This window comes from Rhinatrema bivittatum, chromosome 1, assembly GCF_901001135.1.
Source record: "Rhinatrema bivittatum chromosome 1, aRhiBiv1.1, whole genome shotgun sequence".
Classification (NCBI taxonomy): Eukaryota; Metazoa; Chordata; class Amphibia; order Gymnophiona; family Rhinatrematidae; genus Rhinatrema; species Rhinatrema bivittatum.
Window position 1 is genome coordinate 468493023 of NC_042615.1, and position 15034 is coordinate 468508056.

At 46.3% G+C, this 15034-nt stretch overlaps 1 protein-coding gene across 7 annotated transcripts in view; it reads right to left on the reverse strand.

The window, feature by feature from the left end:
* Positions 1-15034, reverse strand: part of CAAP1 (caspase activity and apoptosis inhibitor 1) — a 171795-nt gene that overhangs the window by 141377 nt on the left and 15384 nt on the right. For 2 of the 7 annotated variants that reach the window (XM_029606369.1, XM_029606316.1), the window contains exon 1: positions 2979-3136. The exons of 1 other annotated variant lie outside the window; for it this stretch is intronic. The gene's annotated coding sequence lies outside the window, so the exon portion shown is untranslated. Of the gene's footprint in view, positions 1-2616; positions 2892-2978; positions 3137-9128; positions 9148-15034 lie in introns of those variants that run through there. 4 more of the 7 variants (XM_029606351.1, XM_029606331.1, XM_029606359.1 and 1 more) reach the window with 4 other exon arrangements.

The window sequence follows — 15034 nt, forward strand, 5'->3', positions numbered from 1 at the left end:
GTTGGACGGTTTCCTTGCCATTAGCAGGACGTCCTGAATTGGGTCTGCCAGTTCCAATGTGCTAGGGTCACATGTTTAATATCCATGTAGTCAAGTTGAGAGATGAATGCAGGGATGCAGAAGGTAGGCCTCTTCCTGCACCAATAATTCTGGACTGTTTCCAAGGTTCAGCGGAGGGAACATGGAGTACTATATGAGATATGCATACCATAGCAGTCTCTGCCATGCAAGGGCTATCAAGATCAATCTGTCATGATCCTCTATGAACTTCTGTACTGTCTTGGGAAATAGTGGTAATGGGGGAAACGCATAGAATAGATCCTTGCTCCATGGTAATAGGAAAGCAACTGGTGCCTGAGGACTGGGATGGATGGAGCAGAAATCTGGAACCTTCTTGTTCCCTTCTGTGGCAAAAAGCTCTATCCAGGTTTGACCCCAATGCTGGAATAAGTCACTGGCAACTGTGCTAGAGACCATTCATGTGTGGAGAATATTCTGCAGAGCCGATCTGTCTCCATGTTGGCAATGCCTGGTAGGTATGTGGCTTGCAGAGTTACTTCCCCTTAAAAATAATAAGCATTAAAAACAAATCCTAAAACTGGCAACTAAACAATTATGATAGATTTAGAACACTGGCAATCAAGGCTAGAGAGAAACTCCACCACGCCATACACCATTTCAATTACTTTTATCCTGTGTCTCTGGAAGTGAATTCAAGCATATGCTTGAGAACGGAGCAGTTGTCTTCCATCCCCTCCAAGGTCCAAACCTTGGTGCCACTGCCTTTCAAAATTTATGATTTGAACACTACTCTCAAGATTGGAGGAAACAGACACTCCCCAAAGTCATGAAGTGATAGCAGACCATGCCCAGCGAACACCTTTATGTAGCTAGCACCTGTCAGATTTTGAGAGAAGGAAGCCACCGTTTTGTTTTTTTAAATTAAAAAAAGGTAAAAAGGTAAGCACTTTTTTCCCCCCATGTCAAGAAAAACTTCTAAAACAATTTCCATTTGTGGGCAAGGGCAAAATATTTTTCAAAATAAGCTACATAACATGATTCATCTATGTTTTTCTCCCAGGTGGGCAGGGAAGGGGGGGGGGGAAGAGGGGAACCCATTGTGGGGCCGATTTAACATCATAACAACCAATGTAACAGAAGTGGGTTCTGCAGTTCCGGGAATACTCTGAGAGGACCACATAGCTCCAAACACTCCCTAAAAAAGCAAAATATCAAATATCTAACTAGATAAACGACGCTTGACCGACGTGCCGCAAATGCGCAGTAGAGAGCAGCTCTACTGCGCATGTGCGGGCGAGCACGTCGGTCTTAGGCAGCGTAAAAAAAAAAAAAAACATGGCGGCGGCGGCAGCGGGCGGCGGCCAGTAGCAAGGGAGGGAGGCGAGAGAGAGAGGGAGGGACGGACTGAGAGGGAGGGAGGGAGTGGGAGGGAGGGAGAGAGAGAGTGGGAGGGACTGAGTGGGTGGGAGGGAGGGACTGAGTGAGGGGGAGGGACTGGGAGGGAGGGACTGAGTGAGAGGGAGGGAGGAGTGGGTGAGTGTGTGGGAGAGAGGTAGGGGGTGGGGAAGAGTGAGGGGAGAGTGAGAATGAGGGAGAGGTGAGAGTCAGGGATGTAAGTGGAAGGGGGAGAGGGAGAGGTGAGAGACAGGTCCGCAGCGGCAAAGATGGGCGGCAGCAGTGAGGGAGGAGAGAGAGAGGGAGGGACTGAGAGGGAGGGAGGGAGTGGGACTGAGTGAGGGGGGAGGGAGGGAGTGGGACTGAGTGAGAGGGGGGGAGGGAGGGAGTGGGACTGAGAGAGAGGGAGGGAGGGAGGGAGTGGGACTGAGGGAGAGGAGGGGAGGGAGTGGGACTGAGTGAGTGAGAGGGAGGGAGAGAGGGGGGAGGGAGTGAGACTGAGTGGGAGGGAGGGACTGAGTGAGAGGGAGGGTGGGGAGGAGTGGGTGGGTGAGTGTGAGGGAGGGAGGGAGGGAGGTAGGGGGTGGTGAAGAGTGAGGGGAGAGAGAATGAGGGGGAGGTGAGAGACAGAGGGATGTAGCACGTTTTAATGGGCTTAACGGCTTGTCTATAAATAAATACATTCATCTCTTCTCCAGCATTACTGTTTTGCTGTTACTTCGTCCCTATGGGGCTTTACAGAAAAGTAGCTTGTTTTGATGCTGGGCAGCAGGTGCACAACAGCAGGTGCCAAAACTTCCCCCTGCAAGGGGAGATGAGTTTAAGTGCATTGCAAGGTGAGGAAGGTGATTTTCTATTGGTTTGGCAAAAAAAAAAAAAAAAGAGGGCCAAATCTGGCACTGCATTGAGCACAAAAATTTCTTTAAACCTGTGCTGTACCAAAGTACAGACTGGCCAGAGCTCCACTGAAAAATGGCCAAATCAATCAGCACAAGTTTCAACTCCCGAGCAGCAGAGGAAAGGAGAATCAAGAATAAACAGACCCCCAGGTCGATAAAGTTACTGTATGTACGGCTATTTTTAACCATTCTTGGTTATTTACTGTTCCTATGCAACAGTTGTAAGCCATCTTTCCTGTTTTACAGAAACATGGGATATAAACATTGGAAATAAAATATTGGAGAGGTGCTGCGTGCTTGCCTACTTAGTCTTTACATAGAAAAGGAAACTCGCCGCACATCCCCTTCGTTAACCGGATCCCTTCTGCTGCTGCTGCTGTTGCTAAGCCAGGCCTCGGGGAGGGGGGGGCTCACAGCGAGGGCTCCCAGGCAGAGGGATACACACAGCGGTTAGGCCATCAGGGGGGGCACAACCCTCCCCCACGGAGAGACGACAGTCGCAGGCTGATCTGAGGACGCAATGAGCGCCTCACAAAACTCTAGTGAAACGTATGGAGTACATGAATCAATTTCCGGGGCGGGCAGAGGGGATTGTTTTCGTTTCTTTTCACAAAAGGTTAAGCCGTCCCACACCCCTGTCCATCTCCCACCCCGCGTACTCACCCGCCTCAGCCCAGCCGCTTCCTCACTGGCTCCCTACCATCCTAGCAACCAGCGGCTACTACTGCGGCCTCAGCTCCACGTAACAATGAGCTACAGGGCCGGGCAGACCAACGTCACTCTCGCGAGATCTGCAAGAAACCTGCCAGGAATTTTTTTTTTTTTTTTTTTTTTTAAACAACGTTAACGATTTAAGTAAACTTTATTGAGCCACGGCTGGCGCATTCTAGACTCACTAATTCTCAGCGCTGAAGCAGTGAGGGGAAACAGTTCAAATATTTCTGTCTGGTGTGAGTAACTTGGGGCTTTTGCTTCTGCTCAAATCTAGACTCGTTAAACTCCGACCCAGAAATGATAAACTCCCGCGGAGGCGGAAGAAAGAAGGAAAGAATGGCAAGCAGAGAGGAGAGAGAAAGGTGTAAGGATAAGCAGGGAGGGGAAAGAAGGGAACAAAGGGATAGAGAATGTGAGCAGTATAAAAGAAGAGAGGAAGGGAGAAATTTAGACATAGCTGCTAATTTCCCTTCCTAAAGCCTTGCCAGGTCACAGCCATGAGGTTTATGCTCCCCAACTAGTAAATGAAGACGGAGAACAGGTTTGCTAGTATCACTCTATACCGAGTCCCGTTCTTACCTTATATTGCCAGTATTTATATAGCAAGTAGACCAGAACAATTCCCTTAACTCTCCCTCACCCTTAGGATCTTTCAGGGAACACTGAAACCCAACTCCCCAATCTTGGGAACCAGTCTATTTAGCCATTAAGTTTCTAGCGCAGTTAGATGAATGCTACCAAATGATTCTTAAGGAAAGAATCCTGTGCAGGATTTCAAAGGGGCATGGGATAAACACTATGGATCCCTAAAGCCTAGAGCAGAGCTTTCCAAACTTTTCATGTTGACACACTTTTTAGACAAACATAATTTCGGGACACAGTAATTCATCTACTAGCAAACCAGAGGTTAAAGGTTAAATGAACAAAATGTATTTTGACAATTTACGTATGTTTCCTTAAATATATACATAATAAAATGTTTCACGACACAACCTATCTTGTGAAAACCTTTCATTTATATTAAAAATATATAATATTCCAAGATTAATGTTATTGTTATAATTTATGAGTAACAATAATAAAACAAAGTTATTGTGTTATTCAATTTACCTCTTTAATGAGATATATGAGCTTGATGGACACAGCTTTTGAATATTTGATGTTAATAAAAAAAGTCCAAAAGGTCTTCTGCGTAATTTTAAAAAGCTGGCCAGTTTCACACTATAAAATTATTGATAGCCTCATTCAACTAATTCTATATGGCTATGAGAGTGAAGTCTGGAATTTATAGGAAGGGACAGAATGTCAATATAAATCCTGCACCTCCAGTTCTGTAACTCTCTGCATCCACTGAAATTCCCCCAAACAATGGAGCTTGGATGTTTCCCTTACAGCTCATCATACTAAAAGATATTTTCAAATTCTGGTGTCACCTCACAGTAACAGCAGCACAAACACCTTCCACTGCCAGGCACATTGTGAACTAACACAAAACCCCGCAAAAAAGACACTCAAAATCTATACTGCAATCCCATCATAACGTAACAGTAATAACACCAAGGACTCAAACAACAATAACCCTACCTGTGAAAAAGCAAGGGTAAATATTAACTGGGTCCTAGAATACCAATATACCACCTACTGAGGAAACAAAACAAACCAGATTGCTATAGATCCCTATGCTAGCAGAATCTCTCATCATGGTCACACACACAGAGCAGAGACAGACCCTCACCAAATACAGACTACAAAATAAAGGAGCACAAATTAGACAAAAACTGAAATGGAAATCCCAAGAAGCCAGACTCTCTGTATTAACAATGGAAAAACAGAATCACCATTCCTCATAAAACATAAAATCAAGAAACATAAAGCATCAGTTATAATAGTAAAACCATACTAATAAAAGAATATTTTAAAACTATTGATAAATAGAATTTCTATTAATTAAAATCATATACATTTTTTACAATTTCCCAAACACCAATAAAATATTTCAAAACAGCACATTTATCAAATAACACCCAATAATTAAAACTAATAAGGATTTTAAAAAGCCCCTGCTGTCCATACTTTGGAGCTCTTGATTTCCAGTCACCCTGATATTGTCAAGGTTTAGGAGGTTATCCTCTCTCTCACACACATACTCACATGTCCATTCTCTCTCACACATACACTGTCACATACATACACATTCATGCTCTTATATCCACCATAACCTCTCGCTCTCACAAACACTGACACACTCTCAGGCTCTAAGACACTCTCTTCCCCTCCACACACACCCCCCCACACAAACTCTTACTCCCCTGGATTTTCTCATACACACTCATGCTCTCACTCTCTCTGGCTCCCTCACATACACACACACATACCCAGGCAAGTTCCCAATCATTCTCATACAAACACACACACCCAGGCAAGCTCCCAGTCATTCTCACACACTGAAACTGACCCCCAGGCAGGCTCCCATTCATTTTCATACCACTCCCTCACCATCCCCCAGGGATGCACACATTCATTCTCACACAGACCCCCAGGCAGGCACCAATTCATTCTCACACACACACAGACCCCCAGGCAGGCACCAATTCATTCTCACACACACACACCCATACACCACACACAGGCAGGCACCTCTTCTCACACATACAAACCCCAGGAAGACACCCATACATTCTCATACACAGACACACCCTCAGGCAGGCACCCATGCATTCACACACATACACCCCCAGGCAGACTCCCATTCATACACATGCACACTAAAGGCAGACCCCCTCTCTTTCTTTTGCCAGCAACCTCGGAGCCTCTCTCATTCCTCTGCTGCCTCTGTCACTGATGCCACATGGCTACTGGGGTGGCGCTGATTGCTGCTATTGGCACTGAAGCCCATTCTGCTGCCTCCTCTGTGCAGGCTCCGTGGGTTTCCACTTCCTCCAAGTTGATCTCGTACATTGTGAGATCCGCATAGAGAAAGTGCTACTCTTGCACATTACCAAAGATTACATGTGCCAATCAGTAAAAAGTAATTTATTATTATTTTTTTTTTTACCTTTGCTGTCTGATCTTAGTTTTCTAATCGGTTGGTCCCAGGCTTTTTTGTTCAACCCCCCCCCCTTCCCTTTATTATTTTTTTGCCAATTCCTTTCATATTGTCTTTTTTTCTATTTCTTTTCTCTCCATCTATCTTCTTCCCTCAAACATACAGTCAGGTTCTCATTCTCACATGCTTTCTCTCTCTCACACACACACACACACACAGGCTCTCACTGTCACATGCTCTCTCTCATACATTCATACACAGTCTCTCTCTTGCACATGCTGTCAGACTCACACACACAGGCTCTCTCTCACTCCCACATGCTGTCTTGCTCAAGCACAGGCTCTCACTGTCACATGCTGTCTCTCACACACACACAGGCTCTCACATGCTGTCTCTGCAAACATTCAAGTCCTCATTCCCACACACAATCTCTCAACTCATCTCATACACGCAAACAATCTCTCAACTCATCGCAAACACGCACTCTATGGGCCCTCAGCTTCTCTCTTACCTCTGGGCCTCCTCTTCACGGGTCGCTGCAGAATGGGCTCTGCAGCAGCAGCCCTGCTCTTCTCGGGCCGATCCGCGGCAGCGGCGGCCCTGCTCTTCTCGGGCCGATCCGCGGCAGCGGCGGCCCTGCTCTTCTCCGGCCGATCCACGGTGGGGACCCTGCTACCAGGCCTCCTCCTCCTCTTCTTAGCTGGCAGCAACAACACTGCTCCTCTTCTGCACGTGGCCGACGCTCCTCCCCCTTCCTGCCCGTGCGGCTCCTTCAATATTTTTCTTCCGGGGCCGCATGGGCAGGAAGGAGAAGGAGCACCTGCACGTTTAGACGTCACCTTTTTCTTCTGGCCGTGGTGACGTGAGCTTCACCACGGCCTTGCCGATCTTCCTGCCGGCACACAGCACAGCGATTCTTCAGTACTAAGCCGCCAGTGGGATGAGGTCCACCGGCGGCCGCATTGGCTCCCACTTGCCGGTGTGTCACGTGCACCGGGCTTGCGCGACACACCGGCACACTGCAGGCGACACACTAAAGTGTCGCGACACACACTTTGGAAAGCTCTGGCCTAGAGGATGGGAATGAAGAGAAGAGTCATGGGGTGGCTTGCTGGAATGGTGGCTACTACCTGGAGATTACTACCCTTATTCAATAAGCCTTCACACGGTTAATGCAACTCCAACATTGCTCTCTGCTTCAACGGCAAGGAGAAATGTGGAAAAGAGGATTTGCATTCAGACAACAACCAACAAGGACTGAACTACACAGTTTGGGTAAACAAATAAGCGTGGGGGTACCTTGCTTATTGCAGCTGTTACTACCCTAAAACAATTAAGCCTGATACTTCACTTTGAATGCATATACAGCATTGCTCTGCTTCAACGGCAGGGAGAAATGTGGAAAAAAGGATTTACATTCAGACATCATCCAACAGTCTGGGTAAAAAAGCATTGGGGTAACTTGCTTGATGCAGCAGTTACTACCCATAACCATTAAGCCTTATGATTCACCTTTGATGCAACTCCAACATTACTCTCTGCATCAACGGCAGGGGGTGGAAGGAAATTCGAATCATACAGTTACCAACAAGGGCCCTGAACTTGGTGGTCGTTGAAACAGATAAGTATGGGAAAATAAGTGTGGGAGCTTGCTGGGCAGACTGGATGGGCCGTTTAGTCTTTTTCTGCCGTCATTTCTATGTTTCTATTTTAATGGCATGAAAAAAAAAACACACACAGAACAAGGTGGGCCTGGACTGATCTGGTAAGTCTCAAGGAAAAGAAGTTGGTAGGTCTAAATTTCTCCTTCCTCTTTGCCTACCAGAATGGTCCTGATATCTGGGATATTCAAATCATCCTTTAAAGTGAGTGGGAAGCTGCTAATCCCATTCTCAAAATGCCTTCACCACACAAGGCATATTTCCTGGCATTCACATCAAATCAGCTTGCAAATCGGCAAAGGAAAAATCAACTGAGCTCTGCCCATGATGAGGCCTGAATTCTAGTAGAATGTGCCCACAGACCTCTACAAAGAGAGGTCTGTGGGCACAATATATACTGAATCAACTGCTTTTTTTTTAATCCACCGGGCAATCAATACTTTCAAAGTTGCTTCTCTCTTTTGCTGACCACTGAAGAGAACAAAGATCTGACTTAGTGAATTACTCACTTTCAGTTATCTGAGATGGATATCCAACAGATGGAGCTCCCCATAACCTTCTGAAACAGAATCCTTGAAGAAAGGAAGCACTATCATCTAGTCCAAGACAAAATGTGAAACCACTTTAGGATGGATGGATGTAATCATGGATAGAGTCTCCCAAATCTTCAATATGACTCACTACTGAGATCCATTTTACCAAACAAATAGCTACCAGAAAAACTCACATCAGGGACAAGTTCGGTTTTTTTGTTTTTTTTTATTTTATTTTTATTGATTTCAAACAAATAACATTGACCAATGTATAACAGAAAAACCAGGAATATTTTCCCAATATTTAACGCTATGCCATTATTACAAAGAACAATAATAATTATCTGAATATTATAAGCATACTCAGGGAGCATTGGATTAGAGCAGTAATTTAGGTAAATAATCAGGGACAAGTTCTTAAATGAAGGGCTCCTGAAAAATTTGTGAGGACAGATAAAGCAAGGGACTAAATTCAAATACCAAGAAGGTACAAGCAGTCTTACAGGTGGATGAATGTTTCAACCCCCTCAAGAAACACAAAACATCTTGATGAGCTGAGAGAAGGAAAACTTAGACACCTCCCCTATAATAGTGTAGAACAGGGTTTCCCAATTTTTTCAAGCCCAAGGCACACCTACAATAACAAAAATGTTGTATGGCCCACCAGCCTCCATGAAGCAAACAGTGCAGACAAGGAGAGGACTTATAAGGACAAAACAAGAGTTAGGGAAGCACTGAAAGCTCCAATCTGTCTTTCAAACTTTGAAACAAATGGCATACATGAACTAATTCCAATGGACTAGTTCCCTCAGACAAGTACAGGAGAAGGGAGAAGTCAGTGTAGGGTGAATTCAGTTACCTTGGCTGCTGCTTGTGGCTGCCAGAGCTCCTCCACTGTATTATCCCCCAGCAATAAGAATTAATCATATCCAGTACTGTGTACACACTCCCTGTCTCAGGCTGGAAATAAGACACAGGTTAAAATAACTCAAAAGAGAATACTCAGGAGAGGGGAAGATGAGAAGATGTGTGCTCTATGTACACCAAACAAAGCGAGGTCATGTATTCCATGCCCTGATGATCAATTCTATTAAAGTGCAAATTGTGGTTCTAGGCCAGTGTTTTCCAACCAGTGGGGCTTCAGATCTGATCAGGTGTGCCATGGAAAGGTCACCACTGCCCAAAGCTCAGATCCAACCCGGCACCTAGGTTTTGATATTAGCACCTCACAGCAACAAAGAGTCTCCAGCTCAAGCCTGGGTTCGAGCCTTCCTCCCCCCTTCAAAATCCTATTGGTATTTGTGGGTCAGCATACTCATTTGCTGAGGATCCTGCTATACTTGCCTCTAAAGAAAGACCTTTAATTGCTCCCCTTGGTGTTTCTGATGGGAGATCTCAAAGTTCCATTTCCTTATCAGGGGGGCTGCCCCATTGAGGACACTAACCCCTCAAATATTTCTATGTCTGATTTGTGGAAAATGATGGTGACTTAGTCTCCTCAGTTCTTTTTATATATGGTGGAATCTAGAGCTTAAATACAAGATCGTGATATTCGTTTATCAACAGTATAAAACACTGTATCAAATGTAACTTCTCAGTTGACATCTCTACAGTCTACTTATGTTTTTATAAAAGATAATATTTGTGCATAATACTTTAGAAAGATTAGAAAATATTCAGAGAAGGCTATTAAATTTTCCAGTCACTCATTTGATGTCTCCTCTTGAGCTTTTTAAAAAATGTTAAGGGAATTTTGACTGTACTTGATAAGAAGATAATTCATCTCTCTAATATCTATTATATTCCTAAATTTAAAAGAAATGAGAATCCTAATAAGAATGGGTTAGATATTGTGCAGTTAGCTAGTGTAAATATATCACGTTTTCTGGAATCGATGATATCCCTGTTAGGGCTACTTTATTAGTTTCTTTCTGTGCTGAGAGTGACAAAAATGTGGTTCTTCAGAAATACTATAGAAATAAACAATTTCATTTTGTGGTCAAATAAATCTGATTTTTCCTGATGTTTTAAAAGATCATATGCGTAGAAATGCTTTTCTTCTATTCAGGGAAAGAGTTTGTCTTTAGGAGCCAACTTTTATCTCAAATTTCCATATAAGTGTTTGGTGGTTCTCAGAATAATGAGTTTTTTGATCCCACTCATTAGGGGTATTTCTCCAAAATAAGGAAGGTACCTAATTTAGAAATTTGGGTGGTTGGTAGTTGGGGAGTTCTTAGACTTAACTTTGTACTCCCTTCTTTTTTGACTATTGATTTAAGATTCTCATTTTGTTGGGTCCCCCTTGATGAGGACTTGATTTCTTGAAAGCCTTTTGAATTTCTATATTGTTAATTTCTTGTCTCTCCAAAGCTGGCCCGCTGGTTCGGAGCCTCTCAAGACACTGGACTGCTGACTTGGGGTCCTTGAGTGAGATGGAACAGCATCTCCTTGGTGCTGGGTGGCTGGAACAGTGTCCCTCAGGCACTGGCTGGCTGAAATAGCAGCTGGCTGAAACAGCATCTCTCTGGCACTGGATAGTAGGGATAGTGTCTCTTTGGTATAGGTTGGCTAAAACAGCATCTCTCTAGCATTGGCTGGCTGGAACAGCCAAAATGGAATTCCTCAGAACGGGATCTACTGAACTGCATTTCTCCTGGAGTGGAGTAGATGAAATGGAGTCGTGGAGCTGAGGCACAACTGAGACCAGCAAGGCTTAGGATGGTATTACTATTCCATCAGGCTGGGAGGATAAAATAGAATGTGCAAAGTTAAAGGTTTTCACAATGCATGTCTGAAAAGACACAGGAAGGCAGAACAGCAATCTGGCGTGGCTTCAGTGCAACAGAATTGGAATTATTTCCTAAACCTTGTACATTCAGGAGAGATTCAGAGAAGACCGGTATGGGAAAGATCCACACAAACTTCTTGTGAGTCAGAGTTTATCTTGTTAGCAGGGCAGCTGAGCTACATGGCCAGAATCAATTAGCTCTCTCTAGGGCCGAAGAAATAGTGTGCTGAGCTGAGCGCACTGTTAACCTGCAGTCGGACATGGGTAGAATAGATGCTAATCAATCCCCTAATACAATAAGGGGATTAGCGCATATTCAACATGCATCCAACACGGAGTGAATCTAATAGCTGTTACGACCATGGCTGCTATGCAGCCGCCTCACCACCAGAGGTCCCCCACGAGCATGCTCTTCTGGCTGGCCCACTCCTTCCTTCCTGTCTACTCTATATCCCAGACTCTCCTTTATAACCCTGTCTAGTAGTTCCATCAGTGCTTCGGCATCGAGCTCATTTGGGCTCCCTGCTCTAGCTGGTCTGTTGTCTGCCTACTGTGTATGGCCTACGGGCCTTCTGTCTGCGGTGTGTGGCCTACGGGCCTTCAGCCTACTGTGTGTGGCCTACGGGCCTTCTGTCTGCGGTGTGTGGCCTACGGGCCTTCAGCCTACTGTGTGTGTCCTACGGGCCTTCTGTCTGCTGTGTGTGGCCTACGGGCCTTCTGTCTGTAGTGTGTGGCCTACGGGCCTTTAGCCTGCTGTGTGTGGCTGTAGGAGCTCAATCCTATGAACAATCGTTATATGAACAATCGTTGAATGAGATGAATGAGAAAACTGAGAACTTCTAATTAATAACGCCAGCATTGAAACGCATTGAAACGCATAGCCATATTGAATGTACTAACATTTGATACGCAATGGCATGCACTACGCACTTACGTACTGACATTCAGTGAAACGCACTACCATTTTGTAATAATATTTTGTATTGTATTAATGCGATTGCTGCTATAAAATGTCTAACATATCATGTCTATTATATGACGTGTACAATGGTCTGATTATAAGCTACACCTACTTGAAAGAATGTATAAAAGTTCACTCCCCACGGGGAGTGGCATGCAGTTTGTACTAAGCCTTTGTCTTAGCTGCATCTTGCTGGCAATAAAAGTCTATCTTTGCGGATCAGTTGTCTGGACCTCTTTCCTGACTTTTTACTGACGGTTACATTTGGCGAGCCAGCCAGGAGGTGCCGGGGACTGTTGGCTTCGTGGACCCTTGGGCCGATTGGAACCGATGGAAGAGCTGCAGTCGGGGTTCGCAGCGGTGGTTCCGACCAGGAGGCGGCAGATGCAGGTCCGAGGATGGCTGGCGGAAGGTACCACGAGGAGCCCTATGCGACCAAGGGCTTTGGTGAGGAAGAAGGGGACGGTGGAACTGGCGCAGTGGTGTGAAGATCTTTGCCCTGGAAGCCGATCCTCCCCCGAGAGGAGCTCGTAGGAGTCCGGCCGCTGGGACTTAGGAGATTCACCCTGGAAGCCGGAGTCCCCCCAGGAGGAGCCCGTAGGAACCCGGCCGCTGGGACTTAGGAGGGCCCGCGGGGGCCGAGTCAGACGGAGTCCAAAGTCGAGCGCCAGAGGGTCGTCGCTCACCAGTCCAGAGTCATGTACCAGAGAATCGTCGCTTGCCAGTCCAGAGCCAGGAACCAAGGGATCACCGTAAGCCAGTCCGAGGTCGAAAGCCAGAGAGTCACCGTAAGCCAGTCCAGGGTCAGGAGCCAGAGGATTACCACAAGCCAGTCCGAAGTCAAAAGCCAAGCGGAGATCAAGACGACACAGGAACGCAGCAACTGGAGACAGGAATACCTGGGAACCTCGTTGCAAGGCCCTGAGAGCAGGGACTGCAGGGCTTAAGTAGCCCTGCAGCTTCTGACGTCACCCGAGGGAGGAACCAAGTTCCCCCGCGCTTGGCCCTTTAAATTAGAAGCCGGGACGCGCGCGTGCGCCTAGGGGGCGGAGCCAGCCGCGGCGAGACGCCGGCTGCTCCGTCGAAGCGGGAGCGTGGCGGCAGAGGGGGATGCAGGCCCGGGCGAGGTGCGCCAGCGTCGGGAGAGCGGCGGCAAGAGTGCCTGGAGGCCCGGTGAGGGCAGAGCGGGACCGGAAGCCCGGCGAGGTAGGCGGCGCTCCCGGGGCCGACCCCGGACCGCAACAGGGGACACTATATTAGCCCCCCAGTTGGTCCGGTAGTTTGGTGGCGGAGTGATCCCCCAGACTTACCTGGTGAGTGGCCACCGCTGAGTTCAGTGATCAGGTTTCTGAGGGGACCATTCCACAAAAATTCTTCTGAGACCTCTGGGCTGGTGATCCGGAAAGAAGGCTTTCTTGACGATCGGAAGTTGGAACTTTGCAGGCGAGCATTTTGGGAAATAAGAAATAAGATAAGAAATATTCCGATCCGTTATCACGAAGGATCGAGGGGGCTTTGATCACGCCCTGCGCAGTGGCCGAGTAAGAACTAGGTTCTGAAACCCCACAGCGATTTGGGAAAGATTTTGGGAACAGGTTTCTTGTTGTGTGAAAGAGAGTGAGTGGCCTCGCAGTTCTAGGCCGGGCGACCGCGTCCTAGTCGGGGCGATTGTGACCCTATTGTGTCTGGCGGATACGGACCCCTTACCTGTCCGCTTTCCCTTCCCTCCTTTGTCTGTGTTTCTATTCTAAAATGGGTGGGGGAGGTTCTACTCCATTAAAAACCATGACGGAACACTTTAGTGAAGTGTTCGATAAGCATAAATGCACAAAAACAGGAATGATTCAGCGATGTGCATATAAATGGCCGAGTTTAGGAGAATCTGTGAATTGGCCTCCAAAAGGAACTTTCGATTTCCAGACAGCTACCAAAGTTCAAAATATAGTGATTGCAGAAGGAAATCCAGGATGTCCCGAAGATATACCATATATTGATGCCTGGATTGCAGTTATTCTCGATCCACCGTCATGGGCAAAAAAGTTAATGGAGGGAGCCGCCCTCATAATGATGGCGCATATACAAAAATCGAAAGACCGGAAATCCTCATACCGGAAGAGAAGGGAAAGGACGGCCATTTTAGCTATAAAAGAAGATACGTCATCTGCAGCGGCCATCTTTGTAGCGAAAGGAAGTAATGGAGATCAAGTGAAAGTGAAAGTGCAGCCTCCTTTAGTGAAACCCATATTAGCAGATGAGCCAGAAAATCCCCCTCCACCACCATATGTTCCAATATATCCACAACCTCCGCCGACTCCCGCTTATGAACAAGTTGATTCTTTAGCAGAATCTCCCGTACTTGAAAAAGAACAAGAAGAAGCGGCGGGAACATCCGTCTCTGAGTGTACTCGAAGTAAAACAAGTAAAGCAAGTTTACAGCTACCAATTAGAGAAACTGCAACAGTGGTACCCGTGCCACCAACAGAAGATAAAGCAAAATTGCTTACCTTGTAATAGGTGTTATCCCAGGACAGCAGGATGTAGTCCTCACATATGGGTGACATCAGTAATGGAGCCCTATATACGGAAAACTTCTGTAAAAGTTTTTATGAAACTTTTGACTGGCACCAGAGTGCCTACTGAGCATGCCCAGCATGCCATGATATTCCCTGCCACAGGGGTCTCCCTTCAGTCTTGTTTTGTAGCAATTAGCGTTAGCCAAAAATAAAATAATAAAACGTATCGGACCCAACTCCGCGGGGTGGCGGGTGGGTTTCGTGAGGACTACATCCTGCTGTCCTGGGATAACACCTATTACAAGGTAAGCAATTTTGCTTTATCCCAGGACAAGCAGGATGCTAGTCCTCACATATGGGTGATTAGCAAGCTAGAGGCTGAGTCATTTTGTCGTGAAGCAACAGTGAAGTATTGTTGTTGAAATGAATCAGCCGACATCACAGCAGGTTGGATGTAGAAGGAGTTGGGGTTACACTGGAAACAAGTTCTTTAAGACAGATTG